At 43.3% G+C, this 16,891-nt stretch overlaps 1 protein-coding gene across 3 annotated transcripts in view; it reads right to left on the reverse strand.

Moving 5' to 3' along the window:
- EHF (ETS homologous factor) overlaps positions 1-16,891 on the reverse strand; it is a 99,748-nt gene that overhangs the window by 42,498 nt on the left and 40,359 nt on the right. Inside the window, exon 1 of one of the 3 annotated variants that reach the window (XM_007658730.4) lies at positions 4,583-4,768. The exons of the other annotated variants lie outside the window; for them this stretch is intronic. The gene's annotated coding sequence lies outside the window, so the exon portion shown is untranslated. Of the gene's footprint in view, positions 1-4,582; positions 4,769-16,891 lie in introns of those variants that run through there. 3 annotated transcript variants of the gene reach the window in all.

Raw genomic sequence — 16,891 nt, forward strand, 5'->3', positions numbered from 1 at the left:
TGTGCTCTTTCCAGCAGGCCATGCTGCTTAATCTCCAGATAACCACACTGAGACAGAATCCACCTATCGCTCAGTTCTCAGCCTGTGGTGAATCCAGATAAAACTCCGGAGTTTTGTTACTCAAAGTGTTTGGTAAAGCCTTCAGATCATCCCAGTCCCTATGCTGTGATTTCTAGAAAGTGGTGGAACTGAAATCCCTCTGGGTTAGCATGAGTAATTAATACTTTTTTCAATCATACTAGGTAATTCTCTGAAGTTTTCTAGATAATACTGCGGATCATACTGGGTAATAAGTACGACACTGAATTGGGCTTTCTGGGAACATAAGCAGGGATATTACTGTCAGTCCCTCTTGTTAAGCCAAAGCCATTTTATTTGTAGATCATAAATGCCAAGAATCATGTATGCACCCTTTCCGACTACATTTTTCCTACACCACCATTTGTCTCTTGAACACCTTACTTAACATAGCATAACACTTAATTTAGTGCTAGGCCTATAACCAATTTGGATTTTTTTCTGATATACAGTAATTAATCTTGCAACCATTTTTAAGTTCTGGTCTTCACCAAGCTTCCACAAAGCTTTCCTTTCACACATGAGCACACTGAGGGTGTTAACTGTGGTTAAGACTCACATCCAGATCTCCTCCCCACCTAATGGCAAAGCAAGATTTAGAATTCACTCTAGAATGTAAGCTCATGGTGGGCAGGGAAAATGTCTACCAACTCTGCTATATTGTACTCTCCCAAGCACTTAGTACAGTGCTCTGCACACATTAAGCACTCAATAAACACCATCGATTGATTGATTGATACGGACACGAGAAGCTAAAAGTTTCAGCAGAAAGTTCCACTACTCCTACAATCCAGCTGATACTCAACCTTTCCAGACCCTCAGAGTGTGTGGTGCACATAGATGAGACATTCATCAGTGGAAACCCAGACAAAATGGGTTCCCCTGTAGTAGTAAATGGAAATAATATCCCTTCTTCAGATGAGTACCTCAGAGGACTTTGGGCCCATCTTGAAATCCAGACAACAGCTCAATTTCATAGAGACCAGCTCCGATTTCGTCCTCACTCTCCAGTTTTTTCACCCTGGGTGGCCCCAGTCTTATATCCAGAGTCCTGATAGGCTGATGACAGAATAAGGCCCAAGGAAAAGCCACCAGCTCCCCCAAAATTCAGCCATCAATTAATTATATTCCCCAGCTAATCAGAAGATGGACACAGAACTGCAATCCTAAGGACCTGCTGCCAGACCTCCACGAGTCCCCAGTTAGTGTTTGCCCAACGAACCATGTTGAACTGCAGAAAAAATGGCCGTCACCTCCTTTCACTGGATCGAAAACAAGGCTGGAACCCCAACGGCTGCCAAGAGTAGGCCGTACCCGACTCTAGCTCTTTTTATTGTTTTTTTTCAAACTGCCACACAATTCTCCCGTTGTGTGTCCAGTCGGCCGTCTAATCCCTTCGGCCCCACAGCCTCCCTCTCGAGGCCCCACCCAAAACAGAAACTAAAGTAAAGTAATCCAAACCACACTGCAATTGTAACGAGAATTGATGGCTTTACACTGCTACAGGAAGGTTTTGGATTAGGTTAGCTGGAAGGAAGAACTTCCTGGCAGGCCTGCCAAATCCTGGGACAGGTTCTGAAAGGCCACTGCCAGATACCTCTTCCTGGTGGTCTTTAAAAATAGCAACCCTGTACCCAACTGTTTGGGAACGTTGAGGGTGGTGTGGTCTTCCTTGAAGGACAAGGTGATTGCAAAAATGTTCCTTCCACCCTTACTATTGGATAATTGATTCTGTATTAGGGAGAGAGCTGTACAATTCCACCCGTCAGTTCAGAGAAGTCATATAACCTAAAAAACAGATCAGTGTCCTCATGGAAAGACCACAATTCTAATCCTATCGTGTCCACTTGCCTGCTGTGTGACCTTGGGAAAGTCACTTAATTTCCCTGTGCTTCAGTTTCCTCATCTACAAGATAATAATAATAATGTTGGTATTTGTTAAGCGCTTACTATGTGCCGAGCACTGTTGTAAGCGCTGGGGTAGACATAGGGGAATCAGGTTGTCCCACGTGGGGCTCACAGTCTTAATCCCCATTTTACAGATGAGGGAACTGAGGCACAGAGAAGTTAAGTGACTTGCCCACAGTCACACAGCCGACAAGTGGCAGAGCTGGGATTTGAACTCATGAGCCCTGACTCCAAAGCCCGTGCTCTTTCCACTGAGCCACGGTACAAGATGAGGATTCAACACCTGTTCTCTTTCCTCCTTAGTCTGCGAGTGCTGTATCTGATTATCTTCATCTACCCCAGCCTTCAGTGCAGTGCTTGGCACATAGTAAGCATGAGAAGCAGCTTGGTTTAGTGGAAAGAGCATGAGCTTGGGAGTCAGAGGTCATGGGTTCTAGTCCTGACTCCGCCACTTGCCTGCTGTGTGACCTTGGGCAAGTCACTAAACTTCTCTGTGCCTCAGGTACCTCATCTGTAAAATGGGGATTAAGACTGTGAGCCCCACGTGGGACAACCTGATTCTCTATGTCTACCCCAGCGCTTAGAACAGTGCTCGGCACATAGTAAGTGCTTAAAAAATACCACAGTTTTTTTTTTAACAAATATTATTATTATATCATTGTCATCATTATCACTGGAGGAGGAGTTTAGAGGTCTGGATTTTGGTCCCAATTCCCCCAGAGGACATGCTGTGTGAACTTGGACAAAACTTTTATCTCTCTGTGCCTCAATTCTCTTCTCTGCCATAAGGAGGGAAGAGAATGTAGTGAAAATTCACAAGTTCAAGTCTGCAAACAAATGCACCCACCTCGGGTCGCCAAGAGCTACAGTTTAGTATATTCTAAGCCTATTCTGGCTCAAAATGACACCAAGTGGACCTCTTGATAAATGCAAGCATGAAGGGTCACAACGTTTGATTTGAAGGGTCACAACAATTGATTTTACGTATCAATATGATGAGGATGTTGAGTTTTTTTCAAATATTCCCCACTTCTCCTGCACACATTTGCATTAGCATAATTTAAAATGGACTAGAACCAGGTACTGGAGATTAGATCATGGAAAACAGAAGCCTATTGCCCTGTGGTCTGTTCTGGCCCGTGTGATTTCAGAGAACCACAGAATCCTCTAGAGGTCATCCAGTCCATCGCCCTGCCTCCGGGGAGCACTGCACCTAAACTATTCCCGAAAGATAGTTGTTGTCCACAGTATTCTTGGAAGTCCAAGAGAAGAGGTGTCTATAACCTTTCTTGAAGGCAAAAATGTAAATTGTTCAGTTTATCATCTATTAAATATTCCTTCATATGCTTGAAAATTATTATTGAGACCCTTCTCAGCCTTCTCTTCTCCATGAGAAATAATCCTTTCTTCTAACTGCAAGTTGTCTGGGTCTTTGCTCACACAGAGAACAATAACTAACTAGGTAACCATCATTGAAGTTGTCCTCAGAGGTTACTCCCCTTAGCTGTCAGGGTGCTCTATTTACACTGCCTACTCCTTTATAAACAATTGCTTGATAAAAACCACCCCAGAAGCTGAAATATTGATTCCATTTGGAGAACTTTAATTTATAATGGTAAAAGCTCCTTTCCCACATCCGTGAGTAACTACGCTGTCCACTAGAACTGAGCACCTTTCAGTACCCTGGTCTTCTCTATATGGGCCTGACTTTAACCATGATACCCCAAACCTGACCACGGAGTCAAAGGGACCAGCAACTGTGAAGGCAACAGGAGCTGCTGAGTCACTTCTGCTTCTCTCATAATATCCCATTGTGGAGCAAACAAAGGATTAGTCTGTTCTGCTACAATATGTTGAAACTCTTCCCCTGAAATTGATTTTTCCCCCCCACACCAGTTTGTCTTTCTTAAGCCATAGATCTTTTCCAAATACACCTGCTTGCTTTGGCTGCCAGACCCATTTTAACAACAAACCTTCACTCTTCTCCAAGAAGGATGAGTGCAAAGTGAGAGAGCCAGTTCAGAATATAGGCTGACAAGACTCCCATTTCCAAAAGGCAAAAAGGCAATCCAAAGGCAATTAGGGTTGCTCAGTTTCATTTAACCCCAAACTCACAAGTCAAAAACAACATCAGGAAGACAACTGCAACCCCATGACTATAGTCTGGGAGAATAATAGCTGTTGGACAAAGCAGTTTCACCTTGTGGAAGGGAATCAAATATGGGTATTTCCCGGGGTTCTTTTCCAAGGCTTCAGAAGGACTCACCAAATGTGGAAAAGTCTGTATCAGAGTCCCTAGTAGAAAAACCAGAGGAATCTGAATTTTGAGTATAACTAATAGGAATTAGCTTAAATAAAATGAATGGGATTCACTAACAACATTTCAAAGAAGCCACCTGAATGCCAAATAATCACATTCTAACAAGCACCAGTCAGGTGAACATAAAGGTAAGCTTTAAACATTTTGGTTTCATTTCTGCTAAAGCATAAGCCATCTGCAAATTCTGAAAATTCAAGGCAGGTGATCCGCAGAGTTTAGTATTAGCTTTTGACTCGATAGTTTAAAAAATAAGATAAAAAGAAAGTAAGAACTTACCTCATTTAGCTAAAGATTCTGGCTGGGAACTCCAGTAGCTGTGGGGTAGGATAGAGGACAGCAGAGTAATATCTACGCTAGCTCATACAGGTGTTGGGTAAACAGTGGTGTTAGGTTATCACTTCACAGCCCTCATAAGAGTGAAGATAAATGCATAGGATATTAATTTTAAATCATTTTGTAGGATGTTAAGCAATAAGCCACCAACCGGGGAATTCCTTAAGTCACTTCCTCCTCATCTGATTGGCTGCTTCTCCTTTAAAAAAATAAAATAAAGGATTGCAAACACGAGCTCATTTGCATTTGGCCAACTCACACATTAGTGTTCAAACAAAACAGGTCTAACCAGGTTAGGCTAGAGTCTCAAGCACAGAGGCAACCTGTTAATGGATGAAGAATTGATTCCACGTTGGTTGTTCTTGTAAAGCCAAAGTATGTTTCAGAGAGGAAAACCATTAGAATGATCAGAAAAATCAGTGATCAGGATGGGAGGAGGGAAGAGAAAATGACAAAAAGGCCAACTGAGGGAAAGCCTGTCTGTGGTCATGGGTCGGTCTGCCTGTGTGTCTGTGTGTATCTTCTATGAGTCTAGTCTAAAGCAACCCCACTGTGAAAGCTAGCAGTATTGATGAGTTGTGAGAGGCGTGTATAACACAGGACCCGATCTTGGGGACATCTTCTGGCAATCAAGTCCAAGTCCTTTTCTCCTTCGCCAAGTCCCAACTACTGGCCTGCATTGCCACCAGTCTCAGCATTCAGGTTCCAAAGGCCAAATTGGAGTGGGACACAAAATTCAAATCCTCTCAGCCAAAGATCAATCTTTACAGATACTAATACTAATATAATAGTAAGAGTGGTATTTGTTAAGCCCTGACTCTTTTTAAGCACAGTGCTAAGCACGGGGGTAGGAACAGGAAAATTAGACCAGACATAGTCCCTGTCCTAAATGGTGCTCACTGTCTAAACAGAATAATTTAATCCCCAATTTACACATAAGGAAACTGAGGCACAGAGCAGTTAATGACTGGCTTAAGGTCATACAGCAGAAAAGCAGCATCGCCTAGTGGATAAAGCATGGGCCTTGGAGTCAGAAGAACCTGGGGTACTAATCCCGGCTCTGCCACTGGTCTGCTGTGTGACCTTGGGCAAGTCACTTAACTTCTCTCAGCTCATCTGTAAAATAGGGATTAAAACCATGAGCCCCATGTAGGACATAGACTGTGTCCAACCTGATTAGCTTTTGTCTACTCCAATGCTTATCATAGTGCCTGGCAAGTAGTAAGTGCTTAACAAATACCATTTTTAAAAAAGTGGTGGAGTTAGGATTAGAACCCAAGTCTCCTGACTCCCAGACCGTGTTCTTCCTACTAGGTGATGCTAGAAGGGGACCCTAAATCCTGTGATTAGGCAGGACTAAGATGAATTCTGGTCATTTGTCCCACTGACCGAAATGCAGCCATCAGGACAGAGATGAAAGTCCTGCTTTTTGATTAACCCACCTAGGTGACTCGGTTATGGTAATGGCAGCAGCAGGGACTGCAGGCCAGGGAAATGGCAGCCATGAAGAAGTGCAGAGAAAAGGCTACTACTTCTGCCTGCATGGCAGCCACTGTGCCACCCCTGCTATTCTCACTGGTTCCCACTGGTGGCAGAACGATGTGTGAGGTGGCCCTGGCAGAAAGTTCTGAGGAGTCTCTCTAGACGGTAGACTTGTTGTAAGCAGAGAATGTGTCTTCCAACTCTGTTGTATTGCACTCTCCCAAGTGCTTACTTAGTACAGTGCTCTGCATATAGTAAACACTCAATAAATATTATTGATCAATTGGAGTAATTTACAGAGGCAGCAGAAGTGGTGGCTTCAGGAGTATGGCTTTTTTGCTGCTGCTATTGTTGTGGACTGCCTTGCACATACAATGCCATCTGTCAGAATGGTGGTCGACTTCTTGCTGTGTGATTTTCTGCCTCTCTCTCTCTCTAACAATCTCTGTCCATCTCAGTTTCTATCTCTGTCTCCAACTCTACCTCTATCTCTATTTCTGTATTCCTTTCTCTCTCCGTGTCTCTCCTGGCTTGCTCTTTTTCTCTGTTCCTCCCTTCCTCACTCAAGTCAGGGGCCTTTCATTAGCATCCACACCACAAAGCAGGCATGGGGGAGGAGAAAGGGTAAAGGGAAAAGGGATGAAGCTTAGGTAAGTCAATTTTATTACTTGCTAGCTATTCTGGAAGGAGAAAAAATTGGTCAGGGAGATTGATTGGAAATCATGCCTAAATGCAGTTGGGAACTACATGCACAATTATCCACATTCCCCCCACCCCTGCTATTACCACAGGCAGTGTAGATTTGGCTGAATCTTTCTATTGAATTCTGAGGCCTTTAGACTAAAAGGAGTTTTGGGGGGAATGGACCACCCCCTGGAAATGATCATGCCTGCTGCTTTCATGCTCAGTTTGGCACCACCGGTTAGCTGGGCCCCCACTTACTAGGCATTGATCACAAATTTCTTTTAGTCTGTATAGGAGGACTGCACTCAAGGAGAGTCTTCACTGATTATTAGTAAAAATAAAGCAGCTTTTTCCCATAGGAATGGTTGGCTCTGGCTCCCTGCCACGATGGACACAACAAGCCTTTCTTCTCCCAGTGGTCACTTTGGGTGGCCAGAAGAGGCTGAAGATAAGCTCCTTGAAGGCAGGGATCATGTCTACTTCTGACACTGTTTCCTCTAAAGGGCTTAAGAGAGAGCTCTACATAAAGTGAAAGCTCAATAAATGAAACCCAATATTAAATAGTAAATTGATTGAAGAGGTCTAAGGTTGGCAAAGGAGTCCTTTATGAGTGGGAGCTGTGGTCTGAGAAGCCTGGTCCCCGCAAAGGCATTTCTATGAAAAGACACTCATAGTGACAGAGTTAGTCTCATATTAGTATATCCAGCACTCTAAGTGACTAGCGGGTCACACTAGTGGGTCACACTATATGAGCATGGCCTAGTGGACAAAGCAGCATGGCCTACTGGAAAGAGCATGAGCTAGGGAGTTAGATAATGTGAGTTCTAGTCCGGCCTCCTCACATGTCTGCTGTGTGACCTTGGTCAAGTCATTTAAATTCTCTGTGCCTCAGTTACCTCATCTGTAAAATGGGGATTAAGGCAGTGAGCCTCATGTAGGACAAGAACTGCATCCAGCCTTATTACTTTGTATCTACCCCAGCACTTAGAACAATGCTTGGCACATAGTAAGTACTTAACAAATAGCACAAGTATTATAATTATTATTATTATTATTATCAGCCTCTAAAGCCATAGATTCAGCACTGTGTTGAGCTAAAATGACCACTGATGAACCTCACAAATTCCACTCAGTGCGATAAAGGTGACCACACATGAGCTACATTGGACAAGCAGCACAACTACAACATGTCCCAGGCTCCATATAAAGTAAATCTGAGAGAGGCCAATCCTAAAACATTTGTCCTGGAGGTCTCTGATTTTCCCACTTCCCCCATTGTCATTGCCCTTCCCTCCCAGGCCAGTAGGAACTTCAGCTCCACATGAGGGGTGCAGAAGTAAGCAGCAGAAGCTGTGACAGAGGGAGGCTTGGGGCTTAAAATTTTAAAAACCAAACATAAAAGCAGCTGGCGCCATAGCAGTACCGAACTGAGGGTAGGTCAGCTTGAAAGCAGACTGTCTAGTAGAAAATTCAACTGGGGCCACCTTAACGGAGGTTGGGAAAAGCCCGAAGTCTACTGCTACCCCATCAGACTACTCCCACTCTGGCCAGGAAGCAGCACTACCCTGGAGCTGAAGGAAGCACTCACTGCCTCAGCTGTCATTGCTCTCCACCACAGGGCCGGGGGCTCCACCCAGAAATGCCTGCTTACACAGGAGGTGGTAGCCACACCAGGTAAAAATGATAATAAGGGTTTTCCTTAAGACCTTACCATTGGTGAAACACTGTACCGAGCACTGGAGTAAGTACAAGATAATCAGCTGGGACACTATGCCTGTCTTTCATGGAGCTTGCAATCTAAATAATAATAATGATGATGATATTTGTTAAGCGCTTACTATGTGCCAAGCACTGTTCTAAGTGCTGGGGTAGATACAAGGTAATCAGGTTGTCCTACGTGGTACTTATGGTCCTTATTTTACAGATGAGGTAAGTGAGGCACAGAGAAGTTAAGTGACTCACCCAAAGTCACACAGCTGATAAGTGGCAGAGCTGGGAATAGAACCCACGACCTCTGACTCCCAAAACCATGCTCTTTCCACTAAGCCAAGCTGCTTAGGTCAGGAAGTCAGGCAATTAGTTCCCATTTGAGAGTTGAGGAAACCTAGGCACAGAGAACTTAAGTGACTTCCCCAAGGTCACACAGCAGGTAAGTGGTGGAGGAGGGATTAAAACCCAGGTCCTCCGACACTCAGGTCCGGGCTCTTCAATAGGCCAAGGTACAGAGGGAGTGTGACAGAGTGGGGAAAGCACAGAACTGCAAGTTGGAGGACCCAGGTTTCAGTCCTGCCTCTGCCACATCTACTGGGTAACCTTATTTGGCAAGTCATTTAACCTCCTCCAACTCAGTTTCTATAACTATAAAATGGGGATAATAATACCTGACCCTACCTCATAGGGTAGTTGTGAGTGCTAAATAGAAATAAGTAATGTAACATGCTTGGGCAATAAAAGCACTAAATGAAACTAAGTTTTAGGAAACAGAGAGGCCTAGAGGAAGGAGCACAGGCCTGGGATCAGAGGAACTGAGTTCTAATACTGACTGCTAATTGTTTGCTGTGTGATCTTGGGCAAATCATTTAACTTCTCTGTGCCTAAGTTTTCTCACCTGTAAAATGTGGATTTGATGCCTGTTTTCCCTTCTACCTAGACTGTGAGCCCTATGTGGGACAGGGCCTGTGTTCAGTCTCATTGATTTGTATTTACCTTACTGCTTAGAGAAGCAGCGTGGCTCAGTGGAAAGAGCATGGGCTTTGGAGTCAGGGGTCATGAGTTTGAATCCCAGCTCTGCCACTTGTCAGCTGTGTGACTGTGGGCAAGTCACTTAACTTCTCTGTGCCTCAGTTACCTCATCTGTAAAATGGGGATTAAGACTGTGAGCCCCACGTGGGACAACCTGATTCCCCTGTGTCTACCCCAGCACTTAGAACAGTGCTCTGCACATAGTAAGAGCTTAACAAATACCAACATTATTATTGCTTAGAACAGTGTTTGACACTCAATAAGTGCTTAACAAATGCCATAGTTATCAATGCCATAGTTATTATTACTATTATTACTATCACTATTATTATTATAGAGGTTGCTTGGGGAATAGGAACATAGAGGTTGCCCCGTGCTGAATTCAAATAACTGAAACATGAGCCAAAGAAAAGGGCCAATTTTTCATTTGGAGTACAAAGGCAGAAAGGGGGCAGGGATTATAAGAAAGCTACAGACTGGGAGGGTTCAAGTTTCAATCAGGATAGATTAGTGGCAAGAATATGGGCTAGGAAGTCAGAGGACGTAGGTGCTAATCCCTACACTGCCACTTGTCTGCTGTGTGTCCTTGGGTAAGTGACCTCACTTTTCTGGGCCTCAGGTTGTTCATCTGTAAAATGGGGATTAAGACTGTGAACCCCATGAGGGATACGGGCTGTGTCCAACCTAATTTCCTTGTATCTACCCCTGCACTTAGAACAGTGCTTGGTACATAGTAAGGGCTTGACAAATAATAATAATAATAATAATGGAAGAAGTGTTTCCTAGTGGAACGAGCACGGGCTTGTGAGTCAGAGGACCTAGGTTCTAATTCTGGCTCTGCTAGTTGCCTGCTGTGTGATCTTGGTCAGGTCACTTAACTTTTCAATGCTTCAGTTTTCTTAATTGTAAAAAAAAAAATAGGGATTCAATACTTGTTCTCTCTCCTACTTAAAACCCCATGTGGGATAGGGACTGTGTCCAACCTTCTTTTTCAATGGTATTTTCTAAGCACTTACTGTATGCCAAGCACTGTACTAAACACTGGGGTAGATACAAGCTAATCAGATTGGACACAGTCCATGTTCCATTTTATAGATTAACTGTTTTTCCAAACTGATTAGCTTGCACCTAGCCCAGTGTTTAATGCAGTGCCTGGAACACAGTAAGCGCTTAATACCAAAATAAATAAATAAGTAAATCCAGAAAGTCACCATTTTGGTTCTTAGTGTCAAGTCTTGATCTTGTTAGAGAGCTGCCGCTGAGCCAAAGCGCACAGCTCAGGCAACTATCGACCTGGTAGATTGGGTAATAATGAATCAAAGCATTTAGAAATCATCCTAAAGTAGACAAGCTCTGAGCCAGGTGCCTTTGCTCACAGGCTCCTACTGATTTGGCTGGGTTCAGCAAAACATTTTCTACTAAATTCAGAACTGCCTATGAAAGGAATCAGAGGAGATTCCTATCAATTTCATTTTCCCACACTTACATATCCTGGCTCCCATTTGTTCATTCAGCAACCACTTGGAGGTGGATAGAGGGACAGACTTGACTAGCTCCATTTAAGATGTAAGCCATCAGAAGCATGGAAAGGTGAAGCAGTTTGCCCAAAACAAGACGTAGGTGAAGAGAGGGAAATAAAGGCAGAATGTCAAATCTCCCAGACGTCAAATCTCCCTCCTGGCTCTTCAGGAAACTTGGCCAAATGAAGTCACCAATCTGAGGCACTGAAAAGGAGGAGGGAGATAGGAGCCAGCCCACTGATGCATCCAGGATAGAAAGGGTGGAGAGAGAACCAGAACCTCTGGATCTTCTCCTTCCAAATCACTGAAAACCCAGTTTCAGGTGGTTTGCCTCCAAGGCATACTGCATCTCAAGCCCAAGTACTCTAGGTATCTTATCCCATATTTTCTGCCAAGGGAAAACACTCTTCAAAGCCTAGTCTCAAGCCTTAGGGTAGACACAGTCTTTTTACTTGAGCACACTGCGGTCACAACTAAGTTTAATGGGAGTGATGTGCGTGCTTTGCAAGAAAGTTGATGAGGGCATATATTACATAGCACCTTTCATCCCAAGGCTTTCTTTAAAATAAAAAGAGGTGTTTGGAACCAACATTTCTAGCTATCTCGCTTCTTCCAGCCCAAAAATACAGCAGCTCCAGAGCAAAATATGACACCTGTTTATCATTAGCCCAGTCACATTCCCCACAGTTGTTCAGAAATCAGATGTGAAAAAGAATTCCAGAGCCCATTAAAATAACTGGGGGAATTTAAAGAGGGTGGAATATTATAATTAATTACCTGGACTAGAGTCAGGCCAGGACACCTGGGTTAATGAGCATCATCTTGCAAAAGAATGCCGCGGGATCTTTATTAATAACTGCAGTGGTCAGAGCACCTGGGTTTCCCTGTCTCGTCTGCTGGGCTTCTCAGCCCGCACTGTTAGAGGACCTGATATTGGTTTCGGCTTTGACGGATGGGTGGAACCCCACAGTCATGCCTCAACCCGATACATCTGTGCTTATGTTCTTAACATGAACTCTGCTGGTGGCTTTTCGCATTGACTGGGGAGATGAGTTTGCTAAAATAAGGAGTGAGAACACTTCACTGCCTCCTCAAATATTTATGTGAATTTGGCTGTACTTGAGAACACACCCAACACATTTTTTTTCAACTGTCCAGCACTCCCAGGTTTAATTATCCTCAGGAACACCCCCTTTTCTAACTCAATCCCTTGATTCGTCCTTTCTGCTTACACATGTTGGTATTCAGTTACTGGCCTGATCTCCCTACCATATGTAACTTTACGCAGCATCTAGACTCTCGGTCAGATTCATCACTGGACTCTGGCCTAGTCCATCTCCCTTAATTTGTTTCTCTTCACCCTAGAGGAACTGTGGCTTGGATTTCATGTGGTGCTGAGTTTCAGCAAAGGAGTTAAATTGGGGATTAGCTCAGCAACTGAATGCTGACCCACAGCAAGGGCTATGTGGGAGAGAAAAACCTTCAATTTCATTGGGTTTTTTTGCAGTGAGGAGCTAAAGTCAGAATGACGCAGGCCCATCTTCTGATCCAATCACAACCCCTACCTACCCACCCGCCACTCCCACCAAACCTAATGAAGAACCTGACAAAGCACCAGGCAGATACACTTGTCTTAACTAAATCGGTCAATGAATAGTACTATTTTATGGTATTTGTTAAGTGCTAACTATATGTGAAATAGTGTAGGAGCAACTACAGGCTAATCAGCTTGGACACAGTCCCTCTTCCACATGAGCTCCAGTCTAAGTAGCAGGGAAGACAGATATTAAATAGGGAGGGAGTACCTGGGGGAAGTGAGACTACAACCAAATGCTTTGCAGCAAAAGAGATAAGAATAAGGATAAGAAGAATAAGAATTCTCTCACTATTCATTCACTTGTATTTAATGAGTGCTTACTGTGTGCAGAGCACTGTACTAAGCACTGGAGTAGATACAAGCCAATCAATTTGGACACAGTCCTTGTCCCACCAGGGGCTCAAGGTCTTAATCACCATTTTAAAGATGCGGTAACTGAAGCATAGAGAAGTTAAGTGACTTACCCAAAGTCACACAGCAGACAAGTGGCTGGGACGAGAACTCAGGTCTGTCTGACTCCCAGGCCTGTGCTCTATCCACTAGACAATGTTTCTTCTCTAAGGCCACGCTGCTTCTCTAATACAACAATTATTATTACAAGACACAGTAAGTATGTTGGCTTGAGAGGAATGAAGCATATGACCAGGGATGTAGTAGGAGAGGAATGTGGATAAGTAAATGGGAGAAAGGTGATTAAAATCAAGATAATTTAAATAAAAGGAGATTTCCAAAAAAGGAAGAGGAAATGAGGTGGGAGGCAAAAAAATATATATATATTTTGAGGTCATCATTTTTCAGTGAGTATTTATAGAGCTCACACTCTGTGCAGTAGCTGAAGCACTGCTTACTTTAACACAAAGTTGCACTGAGAGGGACTCCTTGGAGAAAGGCTGTGATAGCAGGATATCGTAACAGCTGTTGTAAGGAGAGGTGAAACTAAAGTGAGTGGGACCAAGGAAATATTTTAAGACAGTAGTGAAACAAAGCATCAGAAATGCTTTATCTCAGTTGAAAACTGAAGTCAACTGCCATAGGTAGACCAGCCTGATGTGCTGCAATGGAGAAGAGAGCAACTCTTCTCTCTTCTTGACCATCATGAGATGGAGGGAATAGCTAAAGGAAATTCAGAAGCTGCAAACATGAAAAATAACAGCATAGGAAGGGATCCTTTTTGCATGAATATTGAGGCTGAGAGTGTGGGTCTTGCTTCAGTTTTTTCAGACATGCACCCCACAAGGAAATTTCACTATCTTTTGTTATCGTCTTCGAGTTCAAACAAGACACTATGACTGTCATCACTGTGTACACACACAGGCACACACACACACACAAACACGAAAGAAAGCCCTTAGGAAGACTCTGTTCCTGTGCTCCATAACCAATTTTATAGAGGCAAGATCATGAAATTACAAAATAGAGGTCTAGTAAAGTTTATAGATATCAAATATCTCTTCTGGTAAGAAAGGAACCCAACTTTCTTAAAAAAAAATACTGAGGCTGATAATGAATTCTTGAGGAGCAAGAGAAATATCAACATTTGTCGGAATTAATTTGAATTTTATTTAGGTTATATTCATTTAAATCTTTACAGTTGAATACAGATTAAGAAAGGTGTTTCTAAATTACCTAGAAAAAGTACTACATGGACAGAATAGGGACAGAAGAAAGAAATGGAAAATGCAGAGAAGTTAAGTCTAGAAAAAGTTTAAAAATATGGTCAGGAAATAACAAAAATTGAATTCAGCAATGACCAACTTGATCCCCAAAATATGTGAAACATGGATTATAATGGAGGGAATAATAATGATGAAACTCAATCTCATCTCTCTAGCCACTGACTTCTCATCCAAGTCCTGCCTCTGGCTTGGAATGCTTTCTTCATATCCTATAGACAATCACCTTCAAAACTTTATTAAAAGCACTTCTCCTCCTTGAGACCTCCCCTGTCTAAGTCCTCATTTCTTCTTCTCCCACTCCCTTCTGTATCACCCTTGCTCCTAGATTTGCACCCAATAGTCACTCCTCCCTCAGCCCCACAACAGTTATGTACATTTTAGTAATTTATTCATAATAATGTCCCTCCCCCTCTAGACTGTAAGCTCCTTGTGGGCAGGGAACGTGCCTATCAACTCTGTTATACTGTAATCTTCCAAGCACGTAATACAGTGTTCTGCACACAGTAATCTCTCAATAATATGATTGATTGGTATTTATTAAGTTTTTTATTATATACCAAGCATTGTACTAGATACAAGCTAATCAAATCAGCCCAATCCTCCCTCCTATTTGAGACTAAGAGTCTAAGGAGGAAGACATACGGAAATTTTAGCCCCATTTTACAGATGAGAAAACCGAGGCATCGAGAAGTTAAATTACTTGCCCAAGATTGCATAGCAAGCAAGTGACGGAGCACAGGTCTTAGTACAGTACTCTGCACCTGAGTGTTTAATAGATACCAGTGACTGAGTGACTGACACCCAGTCCCATGCTCTTTCCACAAGGCCATGCAAACTCTTCTAGACGGAAAGCTCATTGTGGGCAGGGAACTTGTCTGTTACATTGTTATATTGTACTCTTCCAAGCGTTTAGTATAGTGCTCTGCACACAGTAAGTGCTCAATAAATATGACTGACTGACCTCCCCAATGAGGAGAAGTAAATTAGGAAATTGAAAGATCAACATTACCCACTGAGAGTAGAAAACCTAAGAGAAACAGCGTGGCTTAGTGGAAAGAGCACGGGCTTGGGAGCCAGAGGCCGTGGGTTCTAATCCCGGCTCCGCCACTTGTCAGTTGTGTGACTTTGGGCTAGTCACTCAACTTCTCTGGGCCTCATTTACCTCATATGTAAAATGGGGATTAAGACTGTGAGCCCCACATGGGACAACCTGATTACCTTGTATCTACCCCAGCACTTAGAACAGTGCTTGGCACACAGTAAACGCTTAACCAATACCAACATTATTATTATTTACAGGGGGATATTTGCACTCAATCCTTCAATTAATACCTCTCCCCTTGACCTAGTTTTCAGGTGGACCAGATGGTCAAACCCAGAGTGCTGGGTTTAGAGAAACAGCACTGCATAGTAGAAAGTTCCAAACAGCATTGCACAGTAGAAAGTTCCACCACGTGCTTGCTGTATGACCTTGGGCAAGTCACTAAACTTCTCGGTGCCTTAGTATCCTCTACTGTAAAATGGGGATTCAATACCTGTTCTCCCTCCTCTTAAGACTGTAAGCTCCAGTCACTTCAATTACAGATGAATAAAGGGTTTGAAGTATTAGATGACTCCCACCCCAAGGAATTTCTCTTCTTCACCTGACTCCTGCATCTGCCTTCTTGCTGACCTCCCTACCTTCTGTCTTTATTTCACTCTGCTGCATGGATCATTTTTTAAAACAATGTTCACTCCACATCTCCCAACTCCTCAGGAACCTCAGTTGCCCATCCAATTCTGCATCAAACAGAAACTCCTTACCATCGGCTTTAAAGCAATCAATCAGCTCACCCCCTCCTACCTTACCTCACTGATTTCCTACTACAGACCAACCCGCACACTTTACTTGCTCATGGTCTTTTGATCCCTTCTATCTCATTGCCCACCTCTTTCCTACATCCTCCCTCTAGCCTGGAATTCCCTCCCTTTTCCATATAAACCAGACAACCACTCTCTCCACTTGCAAAGTCTTGTTACGGTCACATCTCCTCCAAGAGGACTTCCAAATTAAATTATTTTTTCCCTAACTCCTTCTCCCTTTTACATCACCTATGCACTTGGATCTCTACCCTTTGAGCACTTGATATTCACCCGACCCTTAGCCCCACTGTACTTATGTAAATATACACAATTTATTTATGTAAATGTCCTCTCCCTTTCCAGACCGTGTGCGCCTTGTGTTGTATTCTCCCAAGTGCTTAGTTCAGTGCTCTGTACACAGTAAGTTCTCAATAAATACCCTTGATTGATTAATTGATTCTTCCTCCCTGCTCCCTGCCCATAGCTTCGTTCCCTCCCTTTTCTTCCCAGCTCTTTTCCCAGCTGGAGGTAAAGTATGAAATTTTTCAGTGTCCAGGCAAGGCACAAGCATATCTAGGTGACAAGAACTTGTAAAGCAGGGTTTAAAGTCCACTAGTACATCTGCTTGATCATGTGATATGCACAGCATCCAGCACACCGTTGGCACTCAGTGTTAGGTTCTAAGGTGAGCAGCTCCATAGAAACCTGA

This window comes from Ornithorhynchus anatinus, chromosome 3 (assembly GCF_004115215.2).
Source record: "Ornithorhynchus anatinus isolate Pmale09 chromosome 3, mOrnAna1.pri.v4, whole genome shotgun sequence".
In the NCBI taxonomy this organism is placed as follows: Eukaryota; Metazoa; Chordata; class Mammalia; order Monotremata; family Ornithorhynchidae; genus Ornithorhynchus; species Ornithorhynchus anatinus.